At 40.4% G+C, this 22,439-nt stretch overlaps 1 long non-coding RNA gene across 1 annotated transcript; it reads right to left on the reverse strand.

The window, feature by feature from the left end:
* Window positions 1–8,747: 8,747 nt before the first annotated feature.
* LOC308534428 lies at window positions 8,748–22,439 on the reverse strand. The gene is made up of 3 exons (XR_013997193.1): window positions 21,765–22,439; window positions 20,240–20,317; window positions 8,748–11,098 (listed from the first exon to the last, which is right to left on the reverse strand). It is a non-coding gene; the product is annotated as an uncharacterized lncRNA (long non-coding RNA).

A 22,439-nucleotide genomic window follows, 5' to 3' on the forward strand; every position in this document is an offset into this window, starting at 1 on the left:
TGGCACGGAACATGGCAGGCTTCGGTGACACGGTGCTGGCAGCATGCGGCAGTAGAGGTGCTTAAGGGCCCCAATGAGAGTGGGACCATGGTGGGATGGTGGAGCAGGTAAGCAGGCTGCACCAGGCCAAGGCAGGTGTGAGCAGGGATCCGATTGTTGGCTCCCAGGTGCTGAGGGAGCTGGGTGGGAGGGGCAGGGGGCTCGACCCTAATAGATAACCCTGCAGGCAGGTGATGGGACAGCATCAGGCCAAGGCGGGGTGCCAGGCGGGGCTGTGACAGACCCTACCTGTACACAAATTTGTGTACCAGTGGGGTTCCTCAGCCTGGCCTGCAGGATTGGGCAGAAACTGGCTCTCCTACATCCCCTGAGGGGTCCTGGGCTGCAAGAGGGCACAGGCCTGGCCAAGGATCCCCACTGGTGCACAATTGTGGCCAGGGAGGGACGCAGGAGGTTGGCCAGCCTGGGAGGGACTGCGGGAGTGCTCCAGGGCGTGTCCAGCCCATCTTGTTCAATCCCAATCAGCTAATCCCAGTAGCAAGCTAACTTACTGGTCGGAGCGTCTGCCACCTGGTGGTCAGTGCATGTCTTAGTGAGCGGTTGAGTGACCTTAGCATATCATTAGCATATTACATTTTGATTGGTTGAGCTGCTGACCCGACACTTATATTAGGCTTTTATTATATAGAATAGCAGGTTCTTTCCATTTTATACTACATAAAGGATGTTTCTCTTTAAAAATAAGTTTAAAATGTTGAAAAGTGATTTGCTTTATGCTTTTGAGTGGCAAAATTTGATTCTGTAAGCAAGGGTGAAGCCTCTGGCAACAAACTACCATAAAATTAATGCTATATTGAATCATCCTGGGGTTTTTGTTAAATGTGTGTAGATCTGCCTCAATATATTTCCTTTAAATCAAAAGACTGTTCTTATGCAGCTATTTTCTTTAACCTTTGGATTTACCATTTAGGTAGCCTTTTAATAAAAAAAAATGCTTGAACTTGCCATCAAATTAACCTGGCTGGTTTTAAAAGGATTTCCTTTTTTCTAAATTATAGGCTCAACTCTAGAAAAATATGCAGATATAGATGTGTGACAAAATAAAGGGTGTACACTTCCCTTTTCATTTTTCAGAGGCATAATATAGCATGCTGGTAAGTGGGCATGCTCTGGAGTCTCCCCAAAAATATATATATATTATGGACTTCAGAGAGGAAATATATATATATATATATATATATATATATATATATATATATTTCAGAGAGGAAGGGAGTTGGAAAGATCAATAATGAGAATCACTGATTAGCTGCCTCTTGCACACCCCCTACTGGGGATCAAGCTCACAACCCCAGGCATGTGCCCTTGACTGGAATCGAACCTGGGACCTTTCAGTTCACAGGCCAGCGCTGTATCCACTGAGCCAAACCAGCTAGGGCAGTAGTTGACTTTTTAAACATGCTTTAGGTGGTATAAGAGTTGATAGTGTGGCTGATATTAAGAGATTCTAAGGCTACTGTACTAAAGTTTGATACCAGTTAGCATTGTCTATATGTTGAATAAAAGTAGTTTCAAAATTCCAGGTAATTATAAGAATAAAATTGCAGCCTTAACCAGTTTGGCTCAATGGATAGAGTGTTGGCCTGCAGACTCAAGGGTCCCAGGTTTGATTCCAGTCAAGGGCATGTACCTTGGTTGCAAGCACATACCCAGTAGGGAGTGTGCAGGAGGCAGCTGATCAATGTTTCTCTCTCATCGACGTTCCTAACTCTCTATCCCTCTCCCTTCCTCTGTAAAAAATACATAGAATATATTTTTTTTAAAAGAAGGATAAAATTGCATATTGAAGGTCCCAAGTTGTAAACTTTTTAGAAAAGTTTTTATTGATTTTAGAGAGAGAATAGAGGATAGAAACATCAATCAGCTGCCTCCTACCCGTCCCCTACTGGGGATTGAGCTCAGAACCTGGTCATGTACCCTGACTGGGAATCCGACCAGTAACCTATTGGTTAATGGGTCTATATGCTCAAACACTGAGCAACACTGGTTGGGCAGAGTTGTAAACTCTTGAATTCCTTAATTAAAAACCATCTTTTTAAAAAAAATTTGATTTCAGAGAGGGAGGGAGAGAGATAGAAACATCAATGATGAGAGAGAATCACTGATCAGCTGCCTCCTGCTCAAACCACATTGGGGATCGAGCCTACAACCTGGGCATGTGCTCTGATCTAAATCAAATCATGATTCATAGGTTGATCCTCAACCACTGAGCCATGCCAGCCGGGCCATCTTAATTATTTTAAGCCCAAGATCTGGCATAGTACCTGGGAGTGTATGTTAAATACTCTCTTGATTTACTGCATTAGTCACACCACAAAACCAGTTTTTGTTCCTCTGCATTTACAATATTCAATCCCAAGGAAGTTTGTAAGGCCTAATTTTTTAGTTGAAAAAACTCCTTTCCTTTCATCTTAGTCAAGGGGAAGCATCTGTTCTTTATTAGAGTATTAAAATCTCTTTATTTAACTTAGCCAACATTTAATTAAATATAAAAGGATCTTAAATGCTTTATCTCAGATAGGAAGGATTCCCTGCAATAGCTGTGTCGTTATTATAGTTATTAAACATAGGTCACTATTTCCTTACCAGAAACTGGCTCACAGACATAGCGTAAGGCTGTCCCCAAAAGTAAAAGGGGATTGGCATAAATTTAAATGGGATACCTCTTGGCATGCTCTCATTCTCTGGAGAATGCCCATGCCTTTTCCTTACCCCTCTTCTTCCCCCCAGGCACGTTACCTTTGTCTTTTTGCTAAACTCCAAGAGCCCTTCTACTGCCGTTGCAATGTTTCCTGAGCCTATGCAGCTCACCTGGCTCACTTGTACTACCTCCGTAACTTTCTAAATAAATGTTCTTTCAATTTGAAAACGGATAAATAAATGTCTCCTTCTTCAAATGGCTGCCTGCTCACTTGGACAACAGAAACCACAACTGAGGCACCTGGAGTCTGCCTTAGGACAGGTCTGTGTATAGGTTCCTTTTCCCATCCTCCTAATTTACTGCATTATTTATTAGAAATTACCAATTCCAAGGAACAACACAGTGAAATTTCAGTGCATTCTCAGCCCATGCTGCTTTATTGCCAAAAAATATATATATATACACAGGTGCAGAGTTCCCAATTCTTAAAGCAGTTCCTTTTTACATAAAATCTTTAGAAAACAATAAAATCTTTTCTAAAATCCCAAAGATGCATAGATTAAAAAGCAAGCTGCTTTTGTAATACTTTAAACATTCAATGAAATTCTTTTAACATTATCGCCTATATCACTGGTGCAGTGGAGAAGATGCAGAATAGCAAGTAAAAACAATGAGGAACAACTGTACTTAAAAGGACAGGTAGCACATAAAACTGTGTGTAAAGGATACTCTAATGTGATTCTTAGTGATGGGTGATTTTAAGGTAAACGCCAAGATGATTGCTATTGTTTAAGGACTGATGATAATGTATTGCCAGAATATCTTTTGTCCCTGGGAGAAAAATATATTTGAATTGATGGCATGGCTGACCATCACCACAAGAGACAAAATCTTTTGGAAATTGTTAGTAACCCTAAAATATCTATTCTGACTTAAAAGGGAGGCTTAGGAATATGGATTCCTGGAGAAATCTATGATTTTTGTTTTTCTAATAACCTTTAATATGCCTTAGTGGAATAATGGGAACAGAGTTTAGAGAAACTGTCCTTAAATCTTCATTGGTTGATAGGCATGTTATTAATAAGTGGCAAAGAGAAACTTTACATATAAGATATGACATCTCACTTCCTATATTTGAGTGGAAACCAGACACTGTGATGACCAAACTCTAATTCCATTGTAAACTACTGAAAAGTTACCATTACATTTACACATCTCCAAAGGTATCTGGAGGGAAATCCCATAGCAAAGTGTCTATCTAGTCTAATCCTGTTTAGGCCTCTTTTAGATATAATTACTCCCATTTACATTATTCATCATAATCACTTGGACTTAAAAGGATTATTCCAAAGTTAGGAATTGTCTAAAATTTTAAGCTACTATAATAAACAGAAAAGTAAAAACTTGCTCCTGTTTACTTGGCATCAAAAACTTTAGGCAGATGCCCTGACCGGTTTGGCTCAGTGGATAGAGAGTCGGCCTGCGGACTCAAGGGTCCCAGGTTCGATTCCAGTCAGGGGCGTGTACCTTGGTTGCGGGCACATCCCCAGTAGGGAGTGTGCAGGAGGCAGCTGACCGATGCTTCTCTCTCATCGATGTTTCTGGCTCTCTATCCCTCTCCCTTCCTCTCTGTAAAAAATCAATAAAATATATTTTAAAAAAAAAACAACTTTAGGCAGATTATGCAGCCTGATCAAAACATCAAGAATAAAACTCTGGCTATTAAAAAAATAATAACAAAATAATGTTAATGTAATTCAGTAACAAAAGAGAAACCAAACCACAGATATGTTAATATTTTCAGGACTATTTCCACAAAATAAAAGTTTCTTTTTTGCTGGGATCCTTTATGGCCAGTCAATATCGGTACAACCCAGAAGAGTTGCCTACTTATCTGAAAATCCTGAAACATATAAAATGTGTGCAACTGCCTCTATTCACTGCCAAGATACTAGTAATGAGACGCAAATTTAAGCCACATAACTTTACCAGACAAACCCTGTATCTACTTGTTTTTAACTCCACACTATCCCCTATCCTTTATGAAACTCTGCACCTTTTCTGATGATAACTATAGCAGCTTATTTATTTATTCCACATGCTTAGTTTGTGCCTTTTGTATTGTTTTTAAACATGCTTGGGGACTAATGGAATCAGGCAAGAGGTTAGAGGGTGATGAGCACTGTTATGCTCTATTCCTGACAGTTTGAATGTCTTATGGTTGCCCCTGTTTATCTTGTAGCTTCCATTTTTAATGGAAGTAAGATCATCTTTAGTTAGAAAATGTAAACTAGTAATCCAAACAATAAATTCAAGCTATTGGTTTAAGTCTCTATTGCTTCATTAATAAATGCATATATAATTACTATTAACCACTTAATACTAGACATTTTCAATCATGCATTAAAATATTAGTACTCTAAAATCAGAGTTATGGGTCTGCCACTACTGCTTGCACTTTCATCCAGACTCAGTTTTAATAAACATGCAGAGTAAACCCCTTGATTTATAAGAATTAGAATAACAAAGATACATGCAAAATTTCAACCAAAAATGGATATTAATAAAGTGATTGCTTAGAAATGCAGGCAGATGCTCCACATCTATCACAATGCTACTTCAGAATCCAGGTACAAGAGTCACGCACAGAAGTTAAAATTAGGACTACTATTCAGTTATAAAGGCTTAATTGCAAATCCTGGTCCTACTGGGTAGAAAATAATGCAAAGCTTCTGGGAAAAGAAAGAGAATTGAGAGATGTACAGTCTTCTGGAATTTTCTTGGCCATTTATTGACTGCTATAGAATAGAGGAGCATGTGGTTTAGGGATGGTGAAGATGCTCTTAGAATAGTTTCTTCTTTTTTCTGATTCACATTAAGAGCATAACCTACACAGCTCCCAGGGGAAAAGGAGTTTAAAAATAGCAGAGCTAATATAATGTAAACTCAAAATCAATGCCCTGAAATTTAGCATAGCCCTCTGCTTCTAAAAACTGTTGATCAAGGGATCCTTCCAAATATGGTATGACTAAATAGCCAAGCAATGTTCTGAATAAACTAGAAATAATTTGCTCGCACCAGCAGCACCATGATAATGTAAACTCCTGGAGGCCAAGGGTCTCTTCATATTTTGCATATCACAGATACACTAAAGTAAACATGAGACCACAACACTGAAAACTAATTAACTGCATACTTTGAAACTACAAAAATTTGTAGCATATTTTAGCATTTGGAACTATTGGCTGTTAAGGGTAATCTTTAATTGTTTAAGTAACTAAATTGTTGACATCACAGTAATACACCTGGTGTCTCATGATCATGCAGATGTCTGAATATTGCTTGGTTATTCCAATGTTTTTAACACCAACTGATGGTTTAGGACATTTAAAAAGAAGCTATAATCAATTTAATATAGCCTCCCTATCCTTTGGAGTTGCCATGTAAGAATTAAATATTCAAGAGGCACTGTATTTGTTGATCTTCTCCACTTATATTTTAGTTGTTTTTCCCCTTGGAAAACAAGGGAACATAGACTACATCTTTTCAGGGATCTTCAAAGTGCTAAATGGCCAAGATGACATGAGGTAAAAGGGAGTAAGAAGTCACCTTCATTCTACTCTTATATCCTGATGTGAGCTGCATGATTCCTCATCAAGAAACTAGTTTGCTGGGTTCTTGTTAAAGTAAGTAGTCACAGGCTATTGGCCTAACACATCTACTTTAGACAAGGTTTAAAAACAAACAAACCCAACATACTGTCTCTGGCTATTTCCTTTAATCCTTTTGTTTTATACCTTTAAATCTTAACTCCCTAACCAGTGATGGCGAACATTTTGAGCTCGACGTGTCAGCATTTTGAAAAACCCTAACTTAACTCTGGTGCTGTGTCACATATAGAAATTGTTTGATATTTGCAACCATAGTAAAACAAATATTTATATTTTTGATATTTATTTTATATATTTAAATGCCATTTAACAAAGAAAATCAACCAAAAAAATGAGTTCGCATGTCACCTCTGACACACGTGTCATAGGTTCGCCATCACCGCCTTAAACTAACCATAGGCATGAGGTTACCAGCTATCCAAGTTCTTGTTAACCCTAAATACATATACACAACAAACTTTTCCTTTTTAAAAATGCACCCAGGAAACTAATGGAGAAAGATAAGGTGACAAAGCAAAAAGTATGCTATTAGTATGATGCTAAAAAAACATCATAAGCAAGATCCCCACATGATGGCTTCAGTGGGGTTTCTTCATCAATAAGAGAAGAAACATTTGTGTCCAGGTTAAGCAGTAGAAATAGTTCATTCAATGGCTCTAACCCTCTGTTCTAGAAAGCAAATAGGATCTTTAACCTTTAATTTACATAAAAGTTGCTATTTCTCACTGACATATTCATACACTCATAGTTTTTGAAAGTATCTTTTATATGCTCTTTACCTAGCATCTTTTTCCTTTTGTACAACTCTTGACCATAGAGCCTCACAAACTCTAGTAATACTTATTCTACTGTACAACCTTGCTAATCCAGCTTACTATACATGCTAAAATTGTTATTGCTAAAATTCTACCTCTTGAAATTATTAGTTCGTTTATGGCTTTTTTTTTTTCCAATAGGAAATATCCTTTCCTATATACTGTGCTATTTTGTATTCATTACCTTTTCAGAGGTATTAAAAAAGTATTTAAATACTTTTCAGAAATGGATTCTCGCAGGCACTAAACTACTTGATCCAAGAGTACAACTACTTAAAGTACACTATGAGCATCTAAATCTGGGTCCCTGGAGATCTGCTGCAGAAGAGTCTATCTGTCTAAGCTTGCTTCTACATCAGACACACATTAAACTAGTTTTGCATTTCCTATCATGCTAACTATAGAACCTGTGAATAAATCCTGGACTCCCCTAAGAGATTTAAAAATCACCTCAGAAAACTGCCATTTACAAGTTCTCAAGGCAGCTTTTAGAGGTAGGAATTTCTTTTCTACATGACGCTATCTTATGCTTTCAGAATAAAAATAACTTTTATATCTACAAGGAAAGTAGAAAAGTGAAAGCTGTCTGAGGAGGCTTACTATAACCAAGCAAACTTAGTTATTACATGGCAACTTAGGTAGGCTCTATTGGCTGTATTTCCAATTCCATGAAAAGGTCTAGAATCCCAACAATACACAATTCAGCAAATTTGGAAATAGGAAAAGCCCCTGACAAATTAATCTAGGACACTCTAAACTACTGACACATGGCATGCTGCAGACAGGAAGTGTAAGTAGACTGCAGATTAGAAAAGCACTCAAGCAATGAACACAGCATCTCAGTAAGACGTGCAAACTAATTTCCTGATGCAAAAGGAGTGGGAAAATTATAAACCTAAAAGACATAAAATGTGAAAAAAGCATAAGAACAATCTCACCTAAAACTGAGCAAAGCAGAATCATGAAATGGGGCCACATTTTGATTTGAGGTTTCATAAGACACACAGACAGCTGGTTTCCAGCTACCTCATGAAAAGCTTAAATATCCTCAAACACAGTATTTCACATTGTGACCCCACATTACTATTCATAAATGAGTCTTTTTGGCCTAATCTCCTCTCCCCAGGGAGAATATCATGGATACAGAAACTTATGAAAGAAAAGTTCTAAATTTTCCACTTTTTACACTATTGGTTATTATAATAATTCATCCTGAAGTTTAAATTGTTACTAGGCTCATGCACTAACCCCTAACATGGCACTACAATATGCTACCAAGCACTAATGCTTACAAAACTATACACATCTCAAAATGGAAGACATTGGTGATTTTGTTGTTCTGAAACAACTTGTAACATTTGTCCACAAGTATTAAAATATACATATATATATATTTCTATTGCACATATCCCGTTTTAAACTTAAAAAAAACAAAACAAAAACACAAAAAACAATTGCCAGCTAACGTGGATGCACAAAGGAAAGGAAGCAGGCACAGCTATCGATTGAGTCCTGCCGAAAATGATAACTTTTGCCATCAAGAAGGGGACCAAACCAGGAAAAAACCAATGTAGATGTATTAAATAAACACTGGGCAAATACAACTGGAAAATACGCGTTTTGTTAAATGCCATCTGCTGACAAGATGCGCAACAACTTGAAAGAACATTAAACAGTAGTTTCCTTAGCTATGAAATGAAAAAAACATAAAGCAACTAAGGAAGTTGAGTCTGATACATATTTCAAACAAGTGAGCCAGAGATGTTTTCACTGGTTCTGATTGTACAGGGTTCCTTATTTCTAGCCAAGTAGTTAGTTCTACCTAAAAAGTTGCCAAAAGGACACCAGGAAGATGGGTAATAGACAGCTGAAGATAGAAATTCTCCATTTGATATTCTCAATATACCAACAGGACCCAAATGGAATATGTAAATTCCATTCTGCCATTAATAATTCCAAAATATTAGGAATCAGGAAGTGGCTGGGAAGTTACGTAGAGAAAAATTTAAACTACCTTTATCCAGTTACTTCTATGCTTTACCACTCAGTAATTGCCCTCAATTAAGGAAAATCACATTTTATCTATGTAATTTTTACTCAAAAGTTTTCTTATGCCAATTCAGATTGGTTGACCAATTAAACTAATTATCAAGGGTGCTCAACATTTCTATTCTGGGCCAGTCCTATCACTCTCAAAATTGGTAAATCTGCCTGTTTTCAGTGTTAACAGCATGTATGGCCCTGGGCAAGCAGTCCCTAAATAACAGACATGACCTAAGATGATTTGTTCCTAAGAGGCTTTAAATTCTTTCTCAAATAACAAAGACCCATAATGGTTTCATTCTTCTCATGTAAAGACCTGACAATTCATACACTGGTCCTCTGCTGATCTTGAAGCAAGAACAGCTTTATACTATAGCCTATTCACCATATAGTGTAAGTTTTAAGGGAAAGGAAGATCCTTATTTCTTATTGGAATTATTTTTTTTTGAGGTTTTCTTTAGACCTGAATTTCTTCTAAATTTATACTGATCCAAAAAATGTTTGGGAACATTGCTTCTGAGGCCCATTCTCTGATGAAAATGGGGAGTTACCTGAGTCCCAGCCTTTTCTGCCTAACATTACAGCTATCATCTAGAAAAAGCAATCAAACATCCAAGTATTGATCTTGGGTCAAAGGAAAGTTATTTATACTTTTACAAAAAAACAGAGCTATGAATGTAAAACGCCATAAAGCCAGGTGGATGTATAAGCCTTTTTTGCTTCATTTTCTTAGGAGAAGGGAGTTATATGAAAATTTTCTCATTCCCTCCTCTCTCCTCCCCCCACCCCCCCATGTCCAAAGTTGAAGGCAGGTCATACAGGAGGGTCCATCACATCTTCTGAACAGAAAATCTACTTATGTCACCTTTCTTCCAGCCTTAGCAATAGGGAAAAAGTCCCAAGTGCTATATAAAACTCCACAAAAGAGAATGAAGTAATTTGTAATACAGCAGCCTCTCATCCCAAGGAGGTGAAAAGAGTTCCAACACTGGACTCAAAGCTTTTGTTTCCTTTATCAACCTTCAGTAAACCCAAGCATGCATTCATTGGGTTAGCACAATATGGTCCTTCCTTAGAAGAAAAAAATTTTTTTTACAATACCAAATGTCCAAAGACTTCTGAGAAAGAATAGGTTCCTTCTCTGGGAAGAAAATCCCTCTTCTCATTAAAAAAAAAAAAAAAAAAAGTGGATTTACATGTTAAAATATATATATTTATACAGAAACTGTGATGGCTTATTCATATATGAAATTAACTTTGTGATATTCTGTTTTTGTGCTTCTTTATCACATCAAAGGTTTCACTGCAAAGCTGGACCTTTGTTCTTATCCAGTTCATCTATGTCACAGGTTGAGCCAGGATTTACATATATATGTTAGCATCTCTTTCATTTCAAATCACAACACATCTGAAATTTACTGCTGCAGTCTCGACTGTGTTTATGATAGTGGCTAAAATGGGAAGACATTAAAAAAACCAAACAAATCCTGATGTCACACCCACACTAGCTATTTATATAGTCTTCTTGCTGGGAATAAAAGGTAAAGAATTCACAAATACCACCATCTAAGCACCAGTTTCAAATTAAACATCACCCTCCAGCTTGCAAAATAATTTCTTTACAAGTAAGCAATTGGCAGAAGAAACATGTCAGTTGCTTCTTTCTTCTTGGAGAAGTTGGCATGATGACTGCATCCTAGGAGCTTCTCTGTGTTAAATTTGAGAGGTGGGAAGAAAAAGAAAAGCAATCTTTTGCAATCCAAAACATGGAGGTAAAATGTAGAGGAGGGATATCCGCATTTCAAGATACGGAAGTGGGTAGACAGAAGAAGCAGGACTCCCCACTCCAGAAGACAACACAGAAATACCTAGAAATACAAAATAAAAACAGAAAGATTAAAACAGGTACTTCTGTATAAGCTTACTTTTAAAAATAGTATTTAACACAGAGAAAAAAAATACTTTGAATTATACACTGTCTAAAAGAAAATGTGCAACCATAACACCCAATTCAGTATCATCACCAGAAAAGCAGAAGCAGTAGCCAGAAAAAAATATGTAAGTATGATACAAAAAAGATTTATACAAAAACTTATATAAAATGAGATATACACATTAATTTCCTCTTATGCAAATAAAGTAATATACTCCAAGTTTTTACAGTCAAAATGATTTTATGGCTGTAAATATTTGTGTTTAAAAGCAGTATTGTGCCGAAACCGGTTTGGCTCAGTGGATAGAGTGTCGGCTTGCGGACTGAAAGGTCCCAGGTTCGATTCCGGTCAAGGGCATGTACCTGGGTTGCGGGCACATCCCCAGTGGGAGATGTGCAGGAGGCAGCTGATCGATGTTCCTCTCTCATCGATGTTTCTAACTCTCTATCTCTCTCCCTTCTTCTCTGTAAAAAATCAATAAAATATATTTTTAAAAGCAGTATTGTACTCCAAATTTGATGTCTAAATACTCAATTCTCAAAATCATATGAATCATCTTATTTTGAATTATCTTGAACTATATAAGACCAACTTGAACAATAAAATTTTATAAAATATAACCATACATAAAAAATATGTACTGGCCGAAACCGGTTTGGCTCAGTGGATAGAGCGTCGGCCTGAGGACTGAAAGGTCCCGGGTTCGATTCCGGTCAAGGGCATGTACCTGGGTTGCGGGCACAGCCCCAGTGGGGGATGTGCAGGAGGCAGCTGATCGATGTTTCTCTCTCATCGATGTTTCTGGCTCTCTGTCTCTCTCCCTTCCTCTCTGTAAAAAAAATAAAAAAAATAAAAAAAATAAAAAAAAAAATATATATATATATTTTTTGGTTTTGGCCAATAAAATATATTTAAAAAAAAAAAATATGTACTGTATGTATCACAATCACAAAATGCAAGCATGTAAAAACATTAGCAGTTGCCCTAACCGGTTTGGCTCAGTGAATAGAGTGTCGGCCTGCGGACTGAAAGGTCCCAGGTTCGATTCCGGTCAAGGGCATGTACCTTGGTTGCCCGCACATCCCCAGTGGGGGGTGGGCAGGAGGCAGCTGATCGATGTTTCTCTTTCATCGATGTTTCTAGCTCTCTATCCCTCTCCCTTCCTCTCTGTAAAAAATCAATAAAATATTAAAAACAAAACATTAGCAGTTCATTGCTGCTAAACATAACACTCATTAAATTGCAAATCTCGGCAAATGTCAGACAAAAAAGAACAAATATTGTATAATTCCACTTACATGAGGTACCTAGAATATGCAAATACATATAAACTGAGAGTGGAATAGAGGTTACTAGGGGCTGGGAGAAGTGGGATGGGAAATTACTGATTAACAGGTACTGATGTTTGGGATAATGAGTAAGTTCTAGAAATAGTGGTAATGGCTGCACAACAATGTGAATGCACTTAAATGCCACTGAATTGTACATTTAAAAATGATTACAATGACAAATTGTATTTTATGTATACTTTATAATAAAAAAGTCAGCCCAGGCCAGTGTGGCTTGGATGACTAGAGTGTGGTTCATATATCAAAAAGTTGCAGGCTCAATTCCCAGTCAGGGCACAGACAGAAGGCAACCAATCAATGTTCTCTTTCACATTGATGTTTATTTCTCTACTCCCCATACTTTCCTTCTTTCTAACCAATAAGTGTATCATCAAGAGAGGATTAAAATAAATACATAAATAAGTCAAATACATATCAAGAGCTTAAAGTACTTTGGCTTACAAAAATGGCCAATTGCAATTAGTCTTCCTAACCCTCTATTTTAAAAAATTTATTAGCTACCTTGATAGGATTGACCCTCCATTTGTAGTATGTCATATACAGGGTGTCCCCAAAAAATGTATGCACACTTTGAATAATTATAAAGGCAGTGTTTATTAAAAATACATTTCATTTTCAAAATGTAATAGAATCTACAGACATTGTGTATACATTTTTGGGGGAATACCCTGTATATATAACACCTCAGCTCTAAACTGAATTTGAATAACCTCTTTTGGTTGAAGACAAGACAGTTCTGATTCAAAACATATGACAGGCAATTGTAAATTAATTCAGAATTATATCTAAAGGAAGAGAACTGCAGAATTTGCATTTGTTGCCAAAGCAGCAGAAGGAAAAAATATAGCCAATACACAGGCAGGCCTTTAGAACCTTATGGGCAACAGGGCTATCCTATCTAATAATAGACAAACATGGTAATTGACCGTACCTTTGCTACACTTCCCATGGGCTAATTAGAGTGATATGCAAATTAACTGCCAACAAAGATGGCGGTTAATTTGCATACATAGGCACAATGCTGGGAGGTGAAAGGGGAAGGATGGAAGAAGCTGCCTGCCACTGACTGGTGATCGGAAACCCAGCCCGTGATCGGAGAACTGGGGCTGCCTTTGTCCGCCCCCCCAGCCGGTGATCCATGATCAGAGAAGCCGGGTGGGGCAGGGAAGAGGTGGCTGCCAGCAGCCGCCTCTTCCCTGCGCCCCCTCCCGCCCGGGCCAGTGTTCGGAGAAGTACCTGTATTTTTATTTTTTTTAAATATATTTTATTGATTTTTTACAGAGAGGAAGGGAGAGAGACAGAGAGCCAGAAACATCGATGAGAGCGAAACATCGATCAGCTGCCTCCTGCACATCCCCTACTGGGGATATGCCCGCAACCCAGGCACATGCCCTTGACCGGAACCGAACCTGGGACCCTTCAGTCCGCAGGTCGACGCTCTATCCACTGAGCCAAACCGGTTTTGGCGAAGTACCTGTATTTTATTTTTATTTTTTTATTTATTTATTTTTTTAAATATATATTTTATTGATTTTTTACAGAGAGGAAGGTAGAGGGATAGAGAGTTAGAAACATCGATGAGAGAGAAACATCGATCAGCTGCCTCCTGCACATCTCCTACTGGGGATGTGCCCGCAACCCAGGTACATGCCCTTGACCGGAATCGAACCTGGGACCCTTCAGTCCGCAGGCCGACGCTCTATCCACTGAGCCAAACCGGTTTCGGCATGTATTTTTAATAATTTCTTGACATGGTAAAAGAATTTGGGTCAAGGGCATGTACCTCGATCCCTGGCCCTGGTTGGGGCGTGTGAAGGAGGCAACCAATTGATGTGTCTCTTACACTGATGTTTCTCTCTCTCACCCCCTCTTCCACTCTCTCTAAAAATCAATGGAGAAAAAACAAAAAGAGATCTCAAAACAACAACCTAACTTTATATCTTATGTAACTAGAAAAAGAATAAACTAGCCCTAACCGGTTTGGCTCAGTGAATGGAGCATCGCCCTGTGGACTCAAGGGTCCCAGGTTCGATTCCGGCCAAGGGCATGTACCTTGGTTGCGGGCACATCCCCAGTGGGGAGTGCGTAGGAGGCAGCTGATCGATGTTTCTCTCTCATCGATGTTTCTAACTCTCTATCCCTCTCCCTTCCTCTCTGTAAAAAATCAATAAAATATATTTTAAAAAATAAAAAGACTAAACTAAATGGAAAGCTAGCAAGTAGGAAGGGGGAAAATTAGAGCAGACTTAAATAAAATGGAAAAAAAATACAGATTCAACAAAACCAAAAGTTGTTTTTGACAGGGTCATGGGAACCCCGAAATTTGCAGAGTTGAACAGAAATTCAGGTGGCCTGGGAATCCTCCAATGTGTAACTGGCACTTAAAAGAACAGTGCCCTGGCGACATGACTCAGTGGTTGAGTGTCAACATATGAACTAGGAGGTAATGGTTCAATTCCTGGTCAAGGCACATGCCCGGGTTGTGGGCTCAATCCCCAATGTGGGGTGTTGAGGAGGCAGCCAATTAATGATTCTCTATCATTTATGTTTCTATCTCTCCTCCCCCTCTGAAATCAATAAAAATGTATTTAAAAATAAAAAATAAAGGGAGGGCAGCCCAGCCAGTGTGGCTCAGTGGTTGAGTGTTGACCCAGGAACCAAGAGGTCACCAGTTTGATTCCTAGTGAGGGCACGTGCCTGGGGTTGCAGGCTCCATCTCCAGTAGGGGACGTGCAGGAGGCAGCCAATCGATGCTGTTTCTCTCTCACTGATGTGTCTATCTTTCGATCCTTCTCCCTTCCTCTCTCTCCCTTTAAAAAAAAAAAAAAATCAATAAAACCTAGCCTATCTAATAATAGAGAAACATGGTAATTAACCGTAACTTCGCTACCCTTCCCATTGGCCAATCAGGGTGATATGTAAATTAACTGCCAACCAAGATGGCGGCTGGCAGCCAGGCAGCTGAAGTGAACAGGAGGCTTGCTTGCTCCAGTAATAGAGGAAGCCAAGGTTCCCCACCTGCCTCTGCCGGTCTCTGAGCTTGCACTCTAAGCAACTATGTTGCAATTATAGAAGCTAAACAATCCCCAGAAACCTGCTTTCAGCCGTCAGAGCTGGAGCGAGCAGGACCGCAACAGTGTTACAATTATAGAACCCAAACAAACCCAGATACCTGCTTTCAGCAGCCGAGGTCTCAGAGCTGGAGCCGAACCTCAGAGCTAAAGCTGGCTCTCAGCTCCAGTGATAGCCATAGAAGGTAAATAAATCCCAGAATTAAAAAAAAGATAAAAAGGAGAGGTTGGGAGCTTCAGTCACCCGCCAGCCTGAAAACAGCCCTCAGCCCCTCACCCAGACTGGCCAGGCACCCCAGTGGGGACCCCCACCCTGAAGGGGGTGTGACCAGCTGCAAACAGCCATCATCCCCTCATCCAGGCTGGCCAGGCACCCCAGGGGGAACCCCCATCCTGAAGGGGGTGTGACCAGATGCAAACAGCCATCATCCCCTCATCCAGGTTGGCCAGGTACCCAAGCAGGACCACCACCCTGATCCGGGACACCCTTCAGGGCAAACCAGCCGGCCCCCACCCGTGCACCAGGCCTCTATCCTATATAGTAAAAGGGTAATATACAAAATGACCCTAACAGCAGAACGACTGGGAATGACTGGTCACTATGACACACACTGACCACCAGGGGGCAGAAGCTCAATGCAGGAGCTGCCCTCTGGTGGTCAGGGTGCTCTCACATGCGAGGAGCTCTGCTCAGCCACAAGCCAGGCTGATGGCTGCCAGTACAGTAGTGGTGGTGGGAGCCTCTCCTGCCTCCTCAGCAGCCCTAAGGATGTCCGCTGCAGTTTAGCCTGCTCCCCGCTGGCAAGTGGACATCCCCCAAGGGCTGCCGAGCTGCCAGAGGGATGTCTGATTGCGATCTTAGCCCCAATCCCCCGGGGAGCGGGCCTAAGCCAGCAGGTGGTCATACCCTCAGGGTCCCAGACTGCAAGAGGGCACAGGCCGGGCTGAGGGACCCCCCTCCCCTCCGAGTGCACAAATTTTTGTGCACCAGGCCTCTATTCTATAATAAAAGGGTAACATGCTAATTAGATCGGACAGCTGAACAACCTTCCGGATGTCTTTCCGGATAAAGCCACTGCAGCAGGGGCTAAGGCAGAGGTGGTTAGGGGCGAGCAGGCAGGCAGGGCCACAGTTAGGAGCCAGTGGTCCCGGATTCTGAGAGGGATGTCCGACTGCTGGTTTAGGCCCGATCCTGCAGGAATCCCTGTGGGATCTGGCCTAAATTGGCAGTCGGACATCCCCCGAGGGTTTCCGGATTGAGAGAGGATTCAGGCCAGGCTGAGGGATGACCCCACCACCACCACCACCACCACCCATGCACAAATTTCGTGCACTGGGCCTCGTTTTTTAAATAAATAAATTAATTAAACAAACAAACAAACAAACAAACAAATAAACTTTAGGGCAGCCCTGTCTAGCGTGGCTCAGTTTCAGGTTTGATACCTGGTCAGGCACGTACCTAGGCTGCAGTTCCAGTCCAGGTGAGATCAGGAGGCAATCTATCAATGTTTCTCTCTCCCTCTCCCCAACCCCTCTAGAATCAATGAAAAACATACTGTCTGGTGAGGAACAAATAAATAAAATAAATAAAGCAAGGGCAGTCTGTTTGGGACCATTCCCTTTAGACTTGTGGGGTCTGCATTAACTCCAAATGGTATCAGAATTGTATCAAAGTATACTAGTTGGTGTCAAAATAGTAACCAATAGACCAAGGAGAAGGAGGAGGAGGAGGAGGAGGAGGAGGAAGTAATAGTGAGTAACTTTTGAGGCAAGGTCATAGATGGAGAAGCCATATATTGTATTACGATGGCACCAAGCAACCCTGGAAGAGACCGACACTGGAAAGACCTGAGGTTTTCCATCACCAACATGAATTTGCCAGCCATGTGAATGAGCCACCATGGAATTAGATATGATGACTGCCACCCCAGCCAGTATCTAGACTGCAACCGTGTAAGATACCCTAAGACAGAAACCCTCAACTAAGCTGCTCCCTAATGTTTGACCCACATAAATTTCTGAGATAATAAATGTATAATGTTGTTTTAATCCACTAAATTTTGGACAATTTGTTATGTCCAATAAATAACTAATACACTTTGCTTCCTTTAATGACATGCGACTCAAGTACTCCTTTCTTACTTTTCTATGTAAATAGTAAATTTAGAACATCTCACAAAACACAATGGATATCATTGTCATTCAAATTCTATTTTTAAGTGTCTTATTAAAAAAAAGTACTAGGCTTGCTGGACAGTTTCTATTCCCAGATATGGATAGACTCTACTACTGTAAAATTACTGCCTAAGGCAAAAACTTAACTTCTCAGTCATTTATCAATTATTTATTGCGTGCTTCTTTCTTTGGGTATTTTTAATTATTTCCTTGAAAGATGACAAATGCACATGATAGGAAAAGGTGAAATAGAGTATACAGTTGTTTGTTTTATGTGCCCCAAGCATGAAAAAGGTGGATGTCTGATTTCTAAAACTGTGAGACAATAAGTTTCTGTTGTTTCTATTGGCCCCCAACATAGGCATCAAGTTAGTATGAACTAAAGACTACATATATCTACTTTTCCCTTGACTTATGTAAGAGCAACACTACCAACCGGGTGTCTCTTTACCCACTGCCAGGGGGTGGTATAGAGTATTTACTGTATATCCTTTTAGAGATATTCTATGGTTACATAACATCTGTATAAGTAACTTTATTTCTTCCCCACAAATGAAAGCACACTATACACCTGGTTCTGCACCTTTGTTTTTCCCTTAAATGTATACAAGATCATTCCGTATCCAGTATTCAAGCTTCCTGTGAGTACAGAAGCACCTACATCAGTTTCCTTAGCTGGGTATGTAAATCAATATTGTGCTATACCAATATCAAGTTGCTATTTCTATCGACCTGGACTTAAGGTTCTAAATCCAAGCAATAAAGCCTTCCCTCTAAAGGCATATGATAAAGATATCACCTAAAGGGAATTTTGCCCCATTAATTTTTATTCCTTTTCTTAATATTGACACATACAGTTGGAGTTTTTTTACTTACTTTTTTTACAATATTTTAAAATTATGGTACAATACATATAACATAAAATTTATCATCTTAACCTTTTTTAAGAGTTAGTGTTATTAAGTAAATTCATGTTGTTGTGAAGCCATCACCACCATCCATCTTCAGAACTCTTTCATCTCACAAAACTGAAACTCTGTTACCTATTAAATAACTCCTTATTTCCCTCCCTGCATCCCCTGGCAATCATCATTCTACTTTCTATCTCTATGGTTTTGACTACTTAAAGTACCTTATGAAAGGGGTTTACAAGATTTTAATCCTTAAAGCAGTTGTACATTGAATGATTTCATACAACACAATCAAGGCATATGACTAAGTAGATGCTATGAGCTAAACTGTGACCTCCCCAAATTCATGTTAAAATCTTAGGCCCCAGTACCTCAAAATGTGACCTTATTTGGAAATAACCATTGCATATGTAATTAGTTAAGATGAGGTCCTTATAAAAAGGAAAATTTAGAACACAGACACACACAGTAAGAATACTATGTGAAGACTAGAATTATAGCCCTGGTCATTTGCTCAATGGTTAGAGCATTGAGCCTGGGACCAAAGGGTCTGCAAGTTCAATGCCTGGTCAAGAGAACCTATCTCAGTTGCAGGCTCGATCCCTGGCCCCATCCCTGGCCCCAGTCAGGGTGTGTATGCGTGTCTCTCACATCAATGTTTCTCTCTCCTCCCTCCCTTCAACTCTCTCTAAAAAAAACAAAAACAAAAACACAAACACAAAATAAAATAAAAACAATGGAAAAAATATCCTTGGGTGAGGATTAAAAAACAAGCAAACACGTGTAGTTATAATGCCATACGCCAAGGAACTACCAAAAGCTAGAAGGCCTGGAACAGATCCTTTCCTAGTATCTGATTTCCAAAACTGTGAGATAATGAATTTCTGTTGTCCTAAGTCACTGTTTGTGGTACTTTGTTATAGCAGCACTAGGAAACTAACACAGTAGTTAAGAACCCTATTTTACAGATAAGATATTGTCAACTGAGTACATACTGCCTCTTGCTCTTTGAGGCAGTATGTTCTCTCATATAATACAGATGCCTGATAGTATTATACTTTGCAACCCCACCACATTACACAAATTACACTAATAATTCCCAAAACTCATTCTTTCCACAAAAAAACACACACCTACTTCTGCAGTAAATTCAGAAGATATCAACACTTGGCACAGAATAGACTCACACTAGGGGAAAAAAGAAGTACTGAAAAGCTTTAGAAATTAAATATTATAGTATCAATACTTACCTAAAATTAAAACTTAAGTGAATATATTCTAAAATTTGCCTAATAACATATTTTATTAGTCAAACTCTTTCAATCTAATTAAATCATTCTTTTTTACCCAGTAAAATGGTTTGGGCTAATGATTAAGTATCTCTTTTCTTTTTTTTTACTTAATACATAACCATTACTGAAAATAAAAGGTTAAGCTTGAATATCAATTATTTGTGGTCACTTTTGATGTTCATCTTCTGTTGGAGCCAATGGATTCTTGTTCCACTTCTATCTAGCTATTTTCAAGGTGATTAAACAGTATTTGGAAGCATTAGCCACTATTACTCACTTGCCAAATCCTGAGTTCAGAATTCTTTCTTTTCGAGATGAATATAAAAGCACCTGAAAGTCAAGGAAAATGTTCTTCCTGTGATAAGAAAAAATAAAAAGAGCATTACAGTAAGGATACAGCCCTCACTTGTGCTATAAGCATTCTTGTGCAAAATTACTCAAGTGAATCAAGCTTTTCTAAAAAACATAAAACATCATCACTATCAAACACTATTCAGAAGGAATCATCAGAAAGAAGTTACTACTGTCCACCTGCACGGGCATTAATTGGATAAATATGCAAAGCTCTTGGAGCAGCGGTTCTCGGGTTACTTCGGAACAATGTCCCCTTTAAAGATGATGCTGCGGACCCTCTTCCCCACAAAGGACCTTTGCTTCAGTGCAGATGGCCACTCCCCTCTGAAAGGCAGAGGGAAGAATGTTCCTCCTTCCTCTGCCCCTATCTTCTTGATGAAATGGAAAAAAAAAAAAAAACCCAAAAGAAAGATCTTATTTAAAAGTCCTTTACCCGGTATTTTCAGCTCTGCTAAAGCCAGGGCCGGCAAAGAGCACACCAGAAACATGCGCTTTATTATGACCTGTCATTTGAACTGGGCCCGACTCACAGGCCACTTTTCAACGAGCTTCACCAACTCACAGCCCCGGTAACAGGAACTCTCCCAGGAGTTCACCTCAACGACTGACCGCAGGGTTACAACAATCCAAATTACAACGAAGAGCTGCCCCATAATGTTAAACAAGAATCGAATACAGATGCCTGACAGTATTATACTTTGCAACTCCACCACGTTACACAAATTACAGTAATAATTCCCAAAACCCATTCTCTCCACACACACACACACACACACACACACACAAGTAAAAACTGTACGCTGACTCTAGTTCTGGAAAACAACAAGGAGAATTCCACCGAGACGCAGAGTCGGCCGCGATGAATGCGCCATCAGGGAGCCGTCAGGTCACCCAAGGACAAAGCTGCTGCCCGTCCTTCCCAGTCGGACGTGGGAGGGGGACGGACGGACGCAGGGCCGGCGGCCGGGGACGTGCGCCACACGGACTCCGATTACAATCCGGGGGCGACTCGTTCGAACCAAACTCAAGGTCAACGGACCACACACACAAAACACTGAGCCGCCACAGGCGCGGGTGCACGCCGGCGCCTCAAGCACAGCAGTGACTACGAAGCCGTGAGGGGGGACTCTAAATAAATAAAAAAAGCATATTCTTCGAAAGACAAATCGCCGGCCAACGCAGCGGCTGCCAGATATACATCTGCGTGGGCGCAACCATGCGGGCAGCCAAAGGCATGGTGCTGAGGGGAACGGCGGCGGGTCGAGGGCCGAGTGGTGATGCGACACACCTGGAAGGCGAGCGCGGTCGCCCTGGGCAGCTCGGGAGGAAACCCACGCCCGGCCGACGCCCGTGCCGGCTGCGGGCAGGCTCCGGGCGCTCCTGTACCCGCGCGGAGTTGGGCCGCGCCACTTCCTGCTTGTCCCCGATCGCTGGGCTCCTCGGCTTACCTCGCAGGAGCCAGCAGAAGCACTGGACCGGCCAGGAGCCGGCCCCCCGGCGCCAAGGCCGGCGCGCCGCGGCACGCCTCAGGCCGCCATCTTTGCTCCTTCAGAAGTCCGCCAACCCTGCGGGGTCCGTTTCCGCCAGCCTCGGCCCCTCGGCACTGATTGGAGAACGACTTGCGCAGGCGCGCTCTCCTTCCGTTGGAGGTTGGTTGTAACGCACGTCAATCAAGAGTCCTAGTGCACTCGTTCCATCCCTTTTTGTTGGATTGGTTCCCAGGGTTGAGGTAATAAGGAAAAATGCTTTTGTAATTCATTCGTTAGGAATGTAACATTTCCGCGTAGAAGCAGTGTCACTTGCTGGTAAAGTAGTTTGAGTAGGCCGCATGACTATTTTAAACCACCATTAGGCTAAACAGTAGCACTAATAATTTCCTTCTGTGGACGAGAAGGGGACACATGCTGACCTGAGGAGCTCAGGGAAGGCCTGTGTGGCGGCCTTGCAAAGTCAGAGACCTAAAGTAACCTCAAAGGATAGTCTGAAATTAAAACTTTTTAAACTAAAAAGCGGTCTATGGTGGGTAGTAATGTCCTAGGCTGGTCTCTTCTCTGACAAAAGTCCATGTTTATTTTGAGCCTGCCTATTGTCTTTTTGCATCTATGATAACATATCGTTGGTCA

The sequence above is a fragment of the Myotis nattereri genome (genome assembly GCF_964212035.1).
Source record: "Myotis nattereri genome assembly, chromosome: 1".
In the NCBI taxonomy this organism is placed as follows: domain Eukaryota; kingdom Metazoa; phylum Chordata; class Mammalia; order Chiroptera; family Vespertilionidae; genus Myotis; species Myotis nattereri.